This window comes from Acomys minous (genome assembly GCF_964271855.1).
Source record: "Acomys minous genome assembly, chromosome: 2".
In the NCBI taxonomy this organism is placed as follows: domain Eukaryota; kingdom Metazoa; phylum Chordata; class Mammalia; order Rodentia; family Muridae; genus Acomys; species Acomys minous.
Window position 1 is genome coordinate 123,201,118 of NC_140484.1, and position 16,563 is coordinate 123,217,680.

The 16,563-nt window shown below is 45.5% G+C and overlaps 1 protein-coding gene across 6 annotated transcripts in view; it reads left to right on the top strand.

Moving 5' to 3' along the window:
* Positions 1 to 1,826: 1,826 nt before the first annotated feature.
* Positions 1,827 to 16,563, top strand: part of SYTL2 (synaptotagmin like 2) — a 108,129-nt gene continuing 93,392 nt past the window's right edge. The window contains exon 1 of one of the 6 annotated variants that reach the window (XM_084759776.1): positions 1,827 to 2,313. The gene's annotated coding sequence lies outside the window, so the exon portion shown is untranslated. Of the gene's footprint in view, positions 2,314 to 2,345; positions 2,429 to 16,563 lie in introns of those variants that run through there. The other 5 variants (XM_084759777.1, XM_084759786.1, XM_084759787.1 and 2 more) reach the window with 5 other exon arrangements.

A 16,563-nucleotide genomic window follows, 5' to 3' on the forward strand; every position in this document is an offset into this window, starting at 1 on the left:
CTTGGCCACATGTGTATCGAAGGTTTACTATGACACTCCTCCATGTGCGGGTGGCACTTTTGCACACCCAGTATATCTCTTACCCAAATTGAAATTATTTATAAAGTAGCCCCTTTAAAGGCAAAGTGAGTAGTGTAGTCAGTCCCCCTTTGTAACCTAAATGTCCTCTAAAAGGCCCCATAAAGCTCTTCAAAGTTGGGAAAAATCCAGAATACACTCTTTAAAAAAAAAAACACAAAACCCCAAACTCTGTATTTTAAGCACTCCCAGGCCTGTTTGTGGCCCACAGTGGAACTGAAGCAGGATAGAAATACAGGTAAAATCACGGGGACATGGAACCCTAGGCCGTGATTCAAGAAGATTCTTTGCAGCTGAGAATCAAAGATGGCTGCCAGCTGTGAACCATTGCTGTTTTCTAGGCCTCTTTCTGGAAAGCCCTTGCAAAAACCCTAGTGGCTCCTGCTTTTCTCAGATTGCAATCCCGTCCACGGCACCTCCAAAGTCACACTGTGATCTCACTTATGGAGGGAGAACAGAGACAGAGCAGGCCAGGGTCCCTTGGAATCCTGTTAGACAGTGGTATCCAAAGGCTTCTACAATCCTATACAGTCATTAAGACTTAACCAAGAGGTCAGGTGTGCCTTATTCTTTCCTTGTGTGTCTTTCTGTTTTTTAATAAACTCCTACTGTGCTTTGTCCTGGCTCGCCAGTGTTACCTGAGTCCAGGCCTCTAAAAGGTCTAGGGAACCGTGCCTTGCTTACACAACGAGGCTGTTGGCTATCAATATTTTTGTAAGCCTAGGAGAAGAATTTTAGAAGAACAAGCTGGTCCAACCTCAGGGGATGGGGAACACTAAGGCGGACATAAAGAGGGAGGAGAAGGCTTAAAGTCCCAAAGTCGGCTTGGGCTGACCTTAGTCTCCGACACTTAAAAACTGGACACGATACACTTTTGCCTTTAACGGTATATATAATGTGTGTGTGTGTGTGTGTGTGTGAGAGAGAGAGAGAGAGAGAGAGAGAGAGAGAGAGAGAGAGAGAGAGAGAGAGAGAGAGAGAGAGAGAGAGAGAGAGAGAATATCGATTTTCTCCTTCCACGGTAGAATGAAGAATCACAGTTTTAGTAGATAATTTTAATATGCTTTTTTCTTTCTTCTCTTCCCGACCCCCCCCCCTTTTAAAAAAGTCTCATTCTCTAGTAGAGGCTACATTCAAACCGAGGGTGATACCCTCCCCACTCTCCCTGTCTCCCACGGGCTACTTTTAAAGTATCACGTTATTTAATCCTAACTATCTGCAAAAAGAAACTGATGCCCAAAATATTAGAGTCCTTTGCCTGATTGTGAGGCACCTCTTTTCCTGACTGCCCCTACGTTTCAAATAGAAGATCTCCGTGCCCCTCGTGCATTAGTATTTATTATTATTTTTGAGAGTACTGCTTCTTTTTCTTTCTTTCTTTCTTTCTTTCTTTCTTTCTTTCTTTCTTTCTTTCTTTCTTTCTTTCTTTCTTTCTTTCTTTCTTTCTTTCTTTCTTTCTTTCTTTCTTTCTTTCTTTCTTTCTTTCTTTCTTTCTTTCTTTCTTTCTTTCTTTCTTTCTTTCTTTCTTTCTTTCTTTCTTTCTTTCTTTCTTTCTTTCTTTCTTTCTTTCTTTCTTTCTTTCTTTCTTTCTTTCTTTCTTTCTTTCTTTCTTTCTTTCTTTCTTTCTTTCTTTCTTTCTTTCTTTCTTTCTTTCTTTCTTTCTTTCTTTCTTTCTTTCTTTCTTTCTTTCTTTCTTATAAAAACTCGATTGCTTCCAAGGACAAGTAGAAAAGGAGGCTTGGACCAGAGCTCAAGAGAAGTTCTAGGACCCGCTCCCAGGAGGCGGCCCGGCAGGCGAGGGCGGGCGGGTGCGAGCCCTGTGCTCTGGGGAGGGTCCCGCACTGCCCTCCCCTCGGCCCTCCCCGGGCAGCGGCGGGCGACACCTGGGCGGCGCAACCGGCTGCCAGCGCCTGGCCACAGAGAGAGGCTCGCAGAGCCGAGGAGGGTTCAGCCGGTAGCTGGGCGCGGGCTCCAAGAAGCAGCCAGGGAGGCTGGGGTGGAGATACCGCGCACGCTCTGGGTGTGACTTTTCTGCCCATTGGCCGTGTCACCTGGTCCCGCTCTGGGTCTTGGTGAAGCTTCAGCGAGTTGGTGTAGAGAGAGAGAGTTTTGTTGTCCTTCCTCTTCTGACCGCCTCAACTTGAACAGTGTCGACAGCCGACAAGCTACATTTCTCAGTTTAATAGAGTCACTTCTGCTGCCCCAGCCTTGTGTCCGCGAAGCTGGGGACCCCAGGTAGGCGGGGCTATGTTGGGTGGTCGCGGTGAGGGGTAACTTGAAGGAGTGGCCCCAGAACTGGTGCTGGACCAGTAGGACCTGGTTGCGGAGCAATCGCCAGCAGGGCGTTCAGGTGAGGACCAGCAGAGGCTAGACTTTTTCCACAGGTGCGGCGAAGGGAAGGGTTGCTAAGGGACCCGCTAACTCTAGTTTGAAAATAAGCAGATTTGCTTTGGGACAGTTTCCCCTACACCCAAGCAGACCTCTTCTCTAGCGAGCTAAGTCACAGGGGTAGGATTTGCCAGCTTCAAACTGCAAAGCCGACTGTTTTCAGGGTCTAAAACTCTAGCAGCCAGTAGGAAGTGGGGTAGGAAGTGGGTCTCTGCCGTCACCGTGTCTCCTCCCTTTTCCCTTTCCCCTTTCCTCCCTCTATAAGTCGCCTTTGGCTGTGAGGGGCTCCGTTTCCTGCAGCATTGAAAAGTTCTTATATTTCACCAAGGGCTAGTATGTGATCAGCAGCGTCCAGGAGACTACGCTGTGGGCTCCGGGTTCAAAGCGAAGCCAAGACACAGGCTTTGAATCCCAGCTTTCTGACGCCACAGCCTAGTAACGGGAGCGGAGCGCAGAGGAAGCCCAGTGGGGTTCAGACAGACACTAGGGGGTAGGATGGGTCCAAACTGCTGTCCAGCTTTCTCGCCTTTTGACAGCCCGTTCCGGCTAGAATGCTGGATGGAGCAGCCAAACAAAGCAAGCTAGCTGAAAGTAGCTGAGGTCTTGATCGGTTTTTGTAGCTCTTTAGCACCCGCCCTCCCCTGCCCCCAAACAACTTCCTGCCCCTCTGCAGCTCTGCCCTGCATCACCCTCGGAGTGGCATCCATTTGAAATCAGATTCTAGAACCCACTAACAGTGTTCAGGAAGGAGAAGACAGGGTCCGGAGAGGAGGGAGGGGCGATGCTGACTGGACATTTATTATGGGCTAGACACTGTTCTCTGTATAACGTGTTTCTAAATTCTCATAAAGCCTCACAGGGTCGGTACACTATACTTCGTTTTACAGTTGAGATTCTGAAGCTCAGAAAGATTGGTTCCCTTATTCTAACATAGCCAATTATTGGCACAGCTGGGATTCGAATCTAGTTTCTAACTCTAAAACCTTTCTACTTTGTGCTTTTCTGTAAAGACGAGCTGGGGCAGATGAAAACCAAGCAAGCAAACAAGTGAGCGAGCAGCTTTACTGAGCACTCTCTCACTAAGTACCAGGCGCTGTTAAAGCCTCTCAGAGGTTCTGGTGGCGCCCATGGTCAGAAATGTCCGTCATTCTGGGCGAACCAGTGACTGACCTTGCCCCTCTCCCAGCAGCCCTGATCCCCTCAGCTGTTACTGCTTGGGTGGGGCAGGAGTTCTGTTTGCTTTGTGCTACAAGTGGTTTTGGGGTCTAATGAAAGATCGATTGTCCGCATCTGATCCGTTAGGCCTGACCGTTGGCTTGTGAAAGATCCCTCTGTCCCCTAAGCGGCTTGGTCTGGGCTTTACTCAATAAACATTTGTGGAGTGCGTGAATGAATGAATGAATTAGCACCTTGTGCAGAGTGATCTGCTGCCTGGAATACAGCGAGGGGGTGGGGAGGGAGCAGGGGGGAGGGCAACCTGGGCCCTATCCTTCAAACGTATGAAGTCAGCCTGCAGGGGTGGGGCGTGGGGGGGGGTGCTATTTCTTAGGCAAGGGAGGTCTGGTGGCCTGTGCCCTATGACTTCCAATTTTCCTTAGCTGCAAGTTTACACCTGTTTTTTTTTTTTATAGAGTTTTAAAAGAAATAAGACACAAAGGAAAAAATTGACTTAAATAAAAACCTTACCTGATAAGTTATTTGATATTAATGGGGTTGTTAGCTCTCAAAAAAGGAAGGGGCGTATAAGACGGTGCTGTTTGCTTTTGAGGTTCCGTAATTTCCTCATCCAAGAGTCCCTAAGGGGAAAGAAGACCAAGTGCTCTCAGGACATGGGCACAGGTCAGCCACAGCAAGCTTGATCATTGCTTTAATGGCTTAAGGTATTTTCATCTCGGCTTAACTGTCTATTAAAAGCTTTGCTGGGCTGGTGAGATGACACAGCGTGTGAAGGTGTGCCATTGAGCCTGATAACCTGTGTTCAAGCCCCCGGAACCCACATGGTGGAAGGGGAGGCCTTCACATGCCTGCCATGGCATTGATTGTGCACACACAGACAAACAGGGACACACACACACACACACACACACACACACACACACACACACAATGCGGTAAACTAAATGAATTTCAAAAAAATTTCCCCAAAGAATATTTGAGTAAAATTAATATTTAGATAGATTAGTGATTAGGAGAACCCAGACAGAGAGGCAGGCAGGGCAGTCTCTGGACTGGTGGCTTAGAGAAAAATTCATGTTTTCCATTCTTTGGCTCACAGTAATTTGGATTCTTAATTCCCTGGCAGAGACGAGCCCTTAGCCCATTTTGCATAATGAAAAATATGTGTTAAAAATAAAATTGTTTTTCTTTGCTTTTTTTTATTACTCAAACTATACATATTAATTGTGGAAAAAGGTAAACAGAATACTACTAGAAATACTAAAGAAAATTAATACATCTATGCTTAGAAATAGCAAATGCAAAACTTGCGATATAGTTTCCCAAATCTTTTCTCTACATCTATGAGTAAGTACATACACACACACACACACACACACACACACACACACACACACACACACAAACGCACACAGGTGTGTACATGTGTGTACACACTTAAATCTTAGTTTTGGCTGAATTCCTATCAGAATTAAGAGCCATTTGATTAGATTTTTTTTTGTTTGTTTGGTTTTTTTTTTTTTTTTAAGACAGAGTTTCTCCATGAACCTGTGGCTGTCCTAGAATCTGCTTTGTAGGCCAGGCTGGCCTAGAACTCAGAGATCTGCCTGCCTCTGTCTCCCAAGTGCTGGGATTAAAGGTGCGCGCCACCACTGTCCAGACCCCGGGGTTTTAAAGAATAGAGAGAATGAGCGATAAATACTCAAAGAGTCATAAAGGTTAGTGGCACTGTGAGCACCAGTGTACACCACCCACCCCACCATTCCCTTTATCACCCAGTCTCTAGCAGGGAGAAGAGTCAGGCTGGAGGGCTGGTGCTGAGGTTACAGGGTCCAGCTGTGCTCCTCCTTGCTAAACGTCTCAAATGTAACAGGCAAGCTTGCTCTTGTTTGTGTTGATGTGCAAAGTTAGAGCAGAAAACTCAAAGGCTCATTTGTAAAGCTAGAAGGAAGATTCCCCCCATCCCCCCAGGCCCCCAGGCCTCCCCTGCCTGCCCCCCCTCCCGTCCCCTCCATCCCAAAAGGGCATTGCTGAACACTGCTCTTTATTACCCTGTGACCTCAGACAAAGTGGGAAGCTTCCCTGAGGCAGTTTCCTCTTTTGTAAATTGGGTATCAATCTTCCTTATGTTGGTCAGATTTCCAGCACCCCGACAAAACACCTAGGAGGACCAGCTAATGAAGAAGGGAAGGTTGGTTTGGCTTGTGAGTTCCAGCCCGCGTGCAGTGGGCTCTGCTGCTTCTAGGCCTGTGGTAAGGCAGCGCATGGTGGCAAAGCAGAGGGAGCTTCAGCTTCAGTCTCCTCCGCAAGTGAATAATGCCTTCAGGGTCTTAAGTTTCATCTGCCAACATCTACTTCCGTTTTCAAATAAAAATTTGCCTCCTTCTATGTGTGGGTGTTTCAGCTGCATGTACACCTGTGCAACACATGCATGCAGAGCTCATGGCACATGCATGCAGAGCTCATGGAAACTAGGAGAGGGGGTGGACCCAATGGAACTGGAGCTACAGAAAGTTACAAGCCACCATGTAGGTGCTGGGAGCCAAAAGGGGAGCACCTCCCTCTCTCCCTCCCTCTCTCCCTCTCTCTCTCCCTCACTCACACACACACACACACACACACACACACACACACACACACTGAAAGTGTGTCCATGCACCACATGAGTGCCTGGTGCCCTTGGAGTTCAGAAAAGGGTGTCATATTCCCTGGAACTGAAGTGACAGATGGTTCTGAACTATCATATGAATTCTGAGACTCTAACCTGGGTCCTCTTGACCACTGAGCTATCTCTCCAGCCCCTCTTAGTGCACTTATCCACGGAGCCATCTTTATAGCCCCCTTATCCTTCCTCTTAAAGGTTCCAATACGTCCCAGTGGTGTCACCAAACACTTGATACCTACAGGGATATTTCAGAACGAAACTACATCACTACTTTCTTTTGTCAGTCATCATGAGAAGCAAATGTTAGATGTTAGTTAGATGTTAGTTATTTATTACTCAAGCTGTACACAAGTATGCATGGTATTAATGTGTTAAATATAGAAAGTTCAAAAGCCTTGTCAGACTAAATGATGTGGTGGGGTCCAACTTTTGACTCAATGGGACTTAATTTTAATAGCAATATTTTATGGAACTGAGCTCAAATTTCTCTTTCTCCCCCCCCCACCTCCCTCCTTCCTTCTCTCCCTCCCTCCCTCCCTTCTTCCTTCCCTTCCTTCTGCTTTTTTGGATTTTTCTTTTTTCTTTTTTTTTTTTTAAATTAAGAATCCAGGAGTGTTTGGTGCCTAATAGTTCTTAGTCTTAATCCCAGTCCTGAATACTAGAGGTGAGTACACACCTGTTTTATGGTGTGAAGGCACACTTGACCTTGAAGGGAGCTGTGCATTTGTGCAGGGGCTCCTCAGATCTGTCTAAGCCAGGCAGCAGTGTGCTAGGCAGAAGCAGTTAAGAGCAGCTTGAAAGGCTGGAGCACATAGGTGAGGACTGGGAACCAGGAGCCACGACCTCAAGGGGGCTTTCTCAGGCATGCGCTCTATTCCTTGAGGGACTGAGCAGCAGACAAATGGGGCCTGCTTTGGGAAGCAGGTGGCTTGGCTGCTACTTCTACAGCCACAAAAGCTAAATCATACAAATTGGACTTTTTCCTTCCTACTGAACCTGAGTTTCTTTATTTAAACAGATAGGGAGTTAGGTTGGATGAGATTCCTTGCAATCTTAACAATCTGCTTCTGGGTTATTTTCTACTCATGTCTCAAATGACTCAGGACATCTCAGTTGCCCTGAGCTTTTGGTGACCCCTTTGTGATAGTTGTCACCTGACTCTTCACACATTGTTTAGAGGGCAGTGGTTTTGAGTTAATTAATTGTTGGCTAATAGTCCAGAGCCTCCTAGAATGTTGACAGGAGAAAACAGTTCGAGGGCTAATTTTCGGAATGTAGGTATATAGAAATATAATGAAAGCAGAGTTTTAAAAAATCATGATGAAATCATATGGTTCATTAAGTACTTGCTGCTTAAGTTACTAAGTCTTTTTCCCATAGTGCCCCCTGGGCACTTGGCCATGTACTAGAACGTTTGCAGAACATGGAAGAGGCACATGACCCCGCTCGACTAGCACAGCACTGGAGAGAGTGAAAAGAGGACAGGAGACAGGAGAGAGAACACAGCTGTGGTGAGAAGAGGAATGCAATGAAAAGACCAGTGTAGGAAAAGTTTGAGGCTCTGACTGTGCTGGTCAATGCTGCACCCCAAGGCTGTCACTCTGTAGAAGCTTGGTGAAATATTTTATTTTATTCTTTTTAAATTTAATTCATTAATTTACTCATTCATTTTACATCCTGATTGGCAGCCCCCTCCCTCTTATCCTCCCAGTCCCACCCTATTCCGCCCTCCCCCTCCTCTTCTCTCCAGAAAAGGGGAGCTCCTCCCTTACAAACATAACCTGGCACATCAAGTTGCGTTAGGACTAAGTACATCCCTTCCACTGAGGCCAGACAAGGCAGTCCAGCTAGGATAGAGTGATCCAGAAGCAGGCAATAGAGTCCATGTCAGAGACAGCGCTCGCTCCACTTGCTAGGGGACCCACATGAAGATCAAGCTGCCCATCAGTTAGTTATACAAGTGTTGGGGGCCTAGGTCTTTGGTTGGTGCTTCAGTATCTGTAAGCCCTTATGGGCCTAGGTTAGTTGACTTCATTGGTCTTCTTGAGGAGTTCTTATCCTTCTCCCAACTCTTCCACAATACTTCCCAAGCTCTGCCTAATGTTTAGCTGTGGGTCTCAGCATCCATTTTGATCTGCTGCTGAGTGGAGCCTCTCAGAGGATAGTTACGCTAGGTTCCTGTCTGCAACCATTAATAGCGTCAGGGATTGGTTCTCTCCAATGGGGTGAGTTTCAGGTTGGGCCAGTCATTGGTTGGTCATTCCCTCAATCTCTGCTCTATCTTTATCCCTGCATGGCTTAGTAAAGTATTTTAAGTTAAACCATAAGTGAACAAAGGAAAGAATGAATCACTCTGCTGAAACATGGTGCTGTGCCCCTCTCCTGATTTATTTATGAAGGTACACCTCCAAAAACACATTCGGAAGTGTCACCCCTCATCAATGACTGAGAGAAAACACAGCTAAAGTGAAAGCGTTTCAAAACCCCCTAGTGTGTGTGTGTGTGTGTGTGTGTGTGTGTGTGTGTATGTGTGTATACATATGAGACTCATGTATGAGGATATGTATGCATTGGAGGCCTGAGGTTGACGTCAGGGAACATGCTCAATCACTCTTTCACTGTATTGAATGAAACCCAGAGCTTGTAGATATGACTAGTCTCACTAGCCAACTGGAGGTACCCTCTCTCCCACTTCTGAGGCTAGTGTCCACCCTGCATGTATGTGGGTTCTGAGTATTCTAACAACTATAGTCCTCACGCTTGTAAGACAAACCATCCCTCCAGCCCCTAACAACACAGCTTACACATTCTTGATACTACTGAAAGACAGTGATTTGGCTTCATGTTAGCGAGTCTTCTTTCTGTAAATTCACCAAGAAACAGTTGCAGGGATGGGGACAGATCCCAGTGGTGAAGTGCTTGCTTACCATGCACAAGATCCTGGGTTAGATCCCCAGCACGTATGAAAGCACAAGAGCACATACAGAAAGACCTTGTAAGCAATTCCGTAAGGGTCTGAGCTAGGAGATAGGAAAGCATCACTTGGCTTCTGGGCGAGCAGGCTCTTCTTTTGTCTTTCATGGGATGCATTGTTTTACTGTGAGGTCTTCACAGTACTGAACTGACACCATCAGCTCCAGATCAGACAGATGTGTGTTATGCTGTCATTACTCATGGCCACAGGCGCCTGGGCTTTCCTGCCACTGGCTGAGTCACTTGGTTAAAACACAGGCCTGTGAGGCTGAAGGCATGAGCTGGAGCCCAGACCAGAAGAAGCTGTTCAGTCAGATCTGTGCTCTGACCACTCTGGGTCTCTTTGCCAGGGATCTGCATGAGGAAGAAGGTAGATGTGGCAGGCTGGATTCTTTAAGGCAGATTCATTACCACTGTCGGTTTTAGACTAGTCATTTGAATCTTGCAAGTACAGTTTGATTCTTTCCAAATGCACCCTAAGGTTGGTTCAGTTGTGTCATTGTGGGACTGTCCAGGGAATGCGTCTTGTTGTGCCCAAATTCTAACTTGTTACCACATCCTGTACTCTGTGGATGTCCCTGAAATGGCTATGGTCCTATCTGCCTCACTAGGTTGCAGAGAGACTCGGACAAGCCTGTATATTTAATGGAAATCAGCCAAAGCAGATGCTGCTGTTGAGGGATTGGCCAATAGTCATCACTTGACAACTCACTGACTTCATACCGATCTGGAGCCATTTCTGATTTAACTAGTTTCAGTATGACGTGTTCAAGGTATGAGGAGTTAAGGCCACAGACATTCACCCAGCAAATTCTATAAGTCTTTGCATCAATGCTGTCGAGGCATCATCGCCGGTTATGTAGGGTTCGTCTTCCTCAGCTGCTTTAAAAGCGTTTCACCAGACTTGGATTGTGTTTGGTTGCTAATGCAACACAGCACACTCTCTCTGATCACTTCAGAATGCCTTCTCAACCTCATGATGCAAGCAAATGATGACAGTGGTACCTGGCATTCATTTGAACACTTATTATGTGTCAGGTATTTTTTTTCTAAACACTGTACCTACCTTCATTTGTTAATTATTAAAGCAGTTTATTACTGATACTATTTTTAGTTTCATTCCCTGGAAATTGAGGCATAGATAAGTTGTACAAGGTCATATAGCTAACAAGAGAAGGAATAGAGGTCTGAGCTCAGGCCTATCTGACCTCAAGACCCATGTCCATCAGAAGATAAGTCAAAGTACCTGGTACCTATCTGCATTCCATTGGCGCCACCCTGTCCTCTTGCTCCTGAGTGCAGGAGGTTACAGACTGAGTTCTGGATACAAAAGAAGAATTCATAGCTTGTACAGTCATGAGACTATACGAAAGAATGCTTGAAAATGGGTATGTTGCAAAAATTTGGGAAAATTTTCTGTAGCAAGATAATAATAATAATAATAATGGAGATTAAGCAGTTCAGGGAATATCTAGGGCGACAGTAAACTACAAAGAGGCGAGTCAGCAACTCGGCAGCCTATTTAAGGAGCTAATGAGATGACTCAGGGGGGATAATTTGCTGCCAAGTCTGATGATCTGAGTTCAATCCTAGGGAACCACATGGCGGAAGGAGGGACCTGACTCCGGATAGTTGTCCTCTGACTCCGTATGTGCACTGTGACATATGCTCCCATCTCAGGTTAAACAGATAAACATTTGAAAGGAATCAGTATGGCTCTTGAGTAAGGTAGTTAATATGTTGTGCTTAAAGCCTTAAGAACTAGTGCTGTTCGCATTAAGTAAATTGCATCAGATGAGAGAATCATGGGAGAAAGGCAAAGTAGAAGGACCCAGAGGGTCCTAGAAGCCTACAAGTAGAACATTATGATAGGCAGATTTGGGCACAGGGGTCCCGCTCAAACTAAGGCACCAGCCAAGGACAATACAGGCGGTAAACCTTAAGCCCCTACCCAGATCTAGCCAATGGACAGAACACTCTCCACAGTAGAGTGGAGAGTGGGATATGACTTTCTCACATACTCTGGTGCCTCACCTTTGACCATGTCCCCTGGACGGGGAGACCTGGTGGCAATCAGAGGAAGGACAGCAGGTTACCAAGAAGAGACTTGATACCCTATGATCATATAGAGGGGGAGGTAATCCCCCTCAGGAACAGTCATAGGGGAGGGGAATAAGGGGAAATTGGGAGGGAGGGAAGAATGGGAGGATACAAGGGATGGGATAACCATTGAGATGTAACAAGAATAAATTAATAAAGGAGGAAAAAAAAGTAAATTGCATCATTTATGGTCTTTAGAAAAGAAAACATGGGGCTGGAGAGATGGCTCAGAGGTTAAGGGCACTGGCTGCTCTTCCAAAGGTCCTGAGTTCAATTCCCAACAACCACATGATGGCTCACAGCCATCTGTAATGAGATCTTGTACCCTCTTCTGCTATATATGCAGGCAAAACACTGTGTATATATGATAAATAAACAAGTCTTAAAAAAAGAAAAGAAAACATTGTTTCCTTTTCTCCCTGTTCATTTTTGGTGATGCTACAAATAATAACCAGAACATGGTGATAAGCAGAATATCCTTATTTTGTTGGAAGGATGGCTCTCAGAAATAATACACATTACCTTCCTAACCATTGTAGTCTTGCTAGAATCCGGGGGTACTTTGCCAGCTGATGGTTAATAACAGACATTTTTGAGGCACACCCATAGAGAGCAAGAAGCTGGGAGTCTGATGCATGGTATCTAGAAACATGATAGGAGAAGGGCGATAGTTAAAAAAAAAAGCATTGCTGGTTGGTGTTCATGGTCAAATGTGAGTCTGAAAACATATATTTCCTACAAAAATAATTGACAGGAGAATCAAACTTGGCTGAGGACTCAGGTAACCTTTGGATCCACTTACTAGTGCTCAATTGAGCAGTAAGTCTGTTTCCATTCATTAAAAGTTGGTTCATAATCTCTTAGTGTAAGAAAAAAAGTATATTTAAGTAATGCTGTACCTTGCACATATTGTGCCATGAGTAGTACTTTCCCCAACAGCCAAAGGAAGCCAAGAGAAAAGGAAGCAGATGGGACAGAAAAGAGAAAAGAAAGGATCAGGAGGCGGGTGGGGAGGCAGCAGCATCAACAAATGTCAGCTCCCTTCTGTCTTCTTATGTGTGTGGATGTTCATATGTGCACGTGCACATAGATGCACATGCAGATGTGAAGCCAGGAAGCAACATCTGGTGTCTTTCTATATCACTTTCTGCTTTGTTCTATTGAGACAATCACTCTCACTGAGGCTGTAGCTAGGGATTGGCAAGACTGGCTGGCCAGCAAGCGCCAGGATCCCTCTGTCGTCTCCATATCCTCCGTGCTGGGACTATGGCTGTGTGTTACTACCCCATGCTTTTTCTTGTGGTGCCCTGGATCTGAACTCAGGCCTCCACACTTTGGCTGCACTTTTCTGATTGCTCTTTCCCTGTTCTTCTCCCACTCCTTTCTGCTCTGGTGTCCTCTGTCTTTTCTCTTGACTTCTTCTTTTGGGTGACAACAACAGTAAAGGGTTAGTCATGGTAGGTACAAGGTGGTGAGTGTTCTGGTAAAAAAAATAAATACAGCTTACTGTGAGATCACAGAGGGAGCAACTACCTAGAAAAGCTGGGATGTGGCAGATGAACTATGTCTGGCCGAATGGCATTTTGCCAGGTTGGGAAGGGGACAAAATAGAGAAAACAGATACAAAGACACACAGAGCTCAAAAATCACAGAGATAGGATGCACCTGAGATGGGAACATGGAGAGACCTCCGAGATGACACATAAGGCAGTTAAGTTATGGCTGGAGGTGCTTCTAATGCGGTAAAATGACAGCCCAAAGTAAAATAAGGCTTCAAACCCCTTTATCTTCAAGGCCACAAGGCATTAATGAAAGCTTCTCATATTGTGAATGAAATGACTGTCTCTTTAGGGCAGTTCACACAGAAAAGAATGAAGAATGCAGTTGAGGTCGACCAGCATACTTATGTGGACTTGTAGGTACAGATGAGGCACTGCAGAGGAATCCTAATTCAGAACATGGCTGCTCTGGCAAGAGACCACATCCAAATACCTTCTTGGTTTGTGTGATCCTACTGGAATAGAAGCACACTTTTAATCCAGGAGACAGAGACACGCAGATTTGAGTTCAAGGCCAGCCTGGTATAGAGCAAGTTTTAGGTAAAGAAAGCTTAGGTCCAGGTGTTGGTGGTACATGCCTTTAATCCCAAGCAATGAAGGTAAAGTTAGTTTCTAAAAGGACGCACTCATGTTTGAAAGTGATGTCTAATTGAGTGGCAGAAAAGGTGACATATCAGAGAAAGATTTAACAGAATAGGATACATCCAACTCTCATGAGAAGAGAGAGGAAAGGGCAGCTGCTTAGGGGCAATGCAGGGGGTGGGGGAGGGGAGAGGCAGTTTTACCAGGAGAGTTTTACAGAGAGAGGTTGAATGAGAGAACAATCTAGAGACAGGTGAAGACAGAATGAGCCAGAGAATGAGAAGGAGCCAGAAGACTAAAACAGATTGCTGGAGTTAGTTTGAGGTCAAGCAGAGCAATTCAGGGGCAGAGAAAAGTCAGATTGAATAAGTCAGCTGGGAAAGGAGTTTGAGCCAGAACAGCTGAGTTGAACCAGCCAGCCCAGAACTCAAAAAGAACAAGAAAGGCTGAGTTTATTAAGCAGTAAGTCTCAGAGGCTGAAAACATTCTAGGCCTAGGTTAGATTGTACAGAGGCTGGAAGCTTCCAGGACCAGAGACAGTAAGCCTCCCAGAAAACAACCTTAGGAGAAGAAAAGTCCCATTTACAAGGTACCATGTTTTAAAGATTTTGTTTTTTGTTAATATTATGTGTAGACATGATACTGCCATTTAATTCAAGATTGCTCCTGGAAGGTACATGGTGTATTGGAAACTGATGATCCCTGTATTTCAATTTATATGAATTATATTGAAGCCATTTTATTTATTCATCAATTGATTGATTATGTGTGTGATATGTGTGCATGTGCATGAAAGTTATTTATTTACTTGGAATGGACACCGAACTCAGGGCCACTCTCATGCTAAATGAGCACTTTCTCATTGAACTGCATCTCCAGCCCTTATTTGCTATTCCAAATAAAGAGCACAGGTGTCCTTTGGCAAACCAATCAAGGCTTAACCCCAGGAAGAGTCTGTAAAGCCCCTTTCCACATCTCAAGAACAGAGTTTAAGATTATAAGATTGGGCTGGGCGCGGTGGCGCATGCCTTTAACCCCAGCACTTGGGAGGCAGAGGCAGGAGGATCACTGATTTCGAGGCCTGCCTGGTCTACAAAGGGAGTCCAGGATAGCCAAGACTACACAGGGAAACCCTGTCTGGGGGAAAAACATTCTTGGATTGGACACCCACTGCGTGCTGAATTTGATCAATGCCCTGAACAGGTTCTTGTGCTTAGTAGGCACTATTGTGGCTAGCAGCTTCTGAGTTTCTTGGCAGGAGAAACAGGAAGACTCAGGTGGTCAAACTCTCGCTCACCGGAAGCTGCAAGAACCCATGTGGCTCTTCTCCTCAGGCAGTTAGGAAGAGACACAAGTACATACAAGTGTCTGTTTGTGTGTTTCTAGGACTGTGTTTATGTTTTCCTGGCTGTTGTCTGCTTTACTCAGACCACAGGGAAAGCCTGCCCTCTACCTGGAGTTCCTTAGGGAAAGCCACTGGAGAGTTTGCCTTGGTTACTTGGGTCTCCCTACAGGAACCAAAATGTGGCGAGGAGCCAAGGGTGTGGAGGAAATGAAACTCCACCTGTCAGGTCCTACCAGGGGCAGATGCCCTGCCATGCAAGCGGGCACAGCTGTTTGCTTGGGGTGTAAGGAAGTTAGGAGTGTGGGTGGAATTGTTTGTTTTTACCCTTCTCATTCAGACTTTCCCCCCCTCCCAACATCACTCTCTGAGCAGCCAGATACTAAAAGCAGGCTTTGGGCTGACATTCAGTGCACAGGCATACACTTTAAACTTTGAGAGGCACCCCATGTTGAACTGTTGGAAAACTAAGCTTCTGGACCTGATCTCTTTCTTGGGCCAAGGCCCATGTCCTAACTATGTTAATCAAGCATAGGCTTGATCCTATGGTAGATTCTGCATTGGTCTCTTTCCTTTGGGATAGATGGGAGTGGGTATGCTCAGGTCCTTGATGGTGATGGGCAGTTATGCATACTATTCTGGTTCAACATGCAAGTGTGGTATGACTGGTTGTTGTTCTTCATTGAAAATAAAATGACAGTTCATGGAAACTGTTATTAAACTGTGACTATTTGTTGATAGAAAGGGACAACAGCCCTAGTGGGATAAATATCAGACTAAGGGATGTATTAACTCATCCAACAAATACTGTTGTCTACATACCAGAAATTGTTTGAAGCTCAGAGTTCAATGGGGAAGACAGGTGTTCTATCATTATTGTGCAGTGTGATGTGATCAGAAGTGAGCAGAGGTCAGACAGCCACGTGGAAGAGAGACGAGGTGGCATGGTGAGGCTTCCTGAAAGAGAAGACCCTCGAGGAGGAGCCTTAGGTGAATAACACTTGCACTTGGAGAGCTCAAAGCCGATGGCGGCCAATAGAGTATGGTTAAAGCAAAGCTGTCAGGAGCAGAGGGCAGGAAGGCTGGAATGGACCACGGAGAGATTTACACCATTGAGACCGGCTACTTGTTTCAGTGGAGTTTTGCCTCATTGTATCAAGCTCTTGCTGGTGGGGCACTCTCCCATCCTGCCAACTTTAAACCCTCAGGGCATGGTAATTCTTTCCTAGGTCTTCCTGGTCCACTTGGATGGATGGTCCTTGTCCTTCTCTAACTGGCCTGGGGCTCAGCCTCATGCCTCTTTTCTGGCGTCATCAGCCATCACTGTGTCATCCATCTTTATGCACTCCCTAATCTTTCTTCTTGGTCTGATTGCTTTTAGAGGCAGAGCTTTAGTGAGTTTATTATTTCCTCAACTCCTGTCACCGAAGAGCAACAGTGGGACAGCAAACCTAATAAAGATATTCTGGAGCACTGACTTACACTCCTTATAAGAATTTAGAGATCAATAATTCATTTAAAACATTTATTTTGGGGCTGGAGAGATGGCTCAGTGGTTAAGAGCACTGACTGTTCTTCCAGAGGTCCCAAGTTCAATTCCCAGCAACCACATGGTGTCTCACAACCATCTATAATATGATCGGATGCCCTCTTCTGGCCTGCCGGTATATATGCAGGCAGAACACTGTATATATAATAAA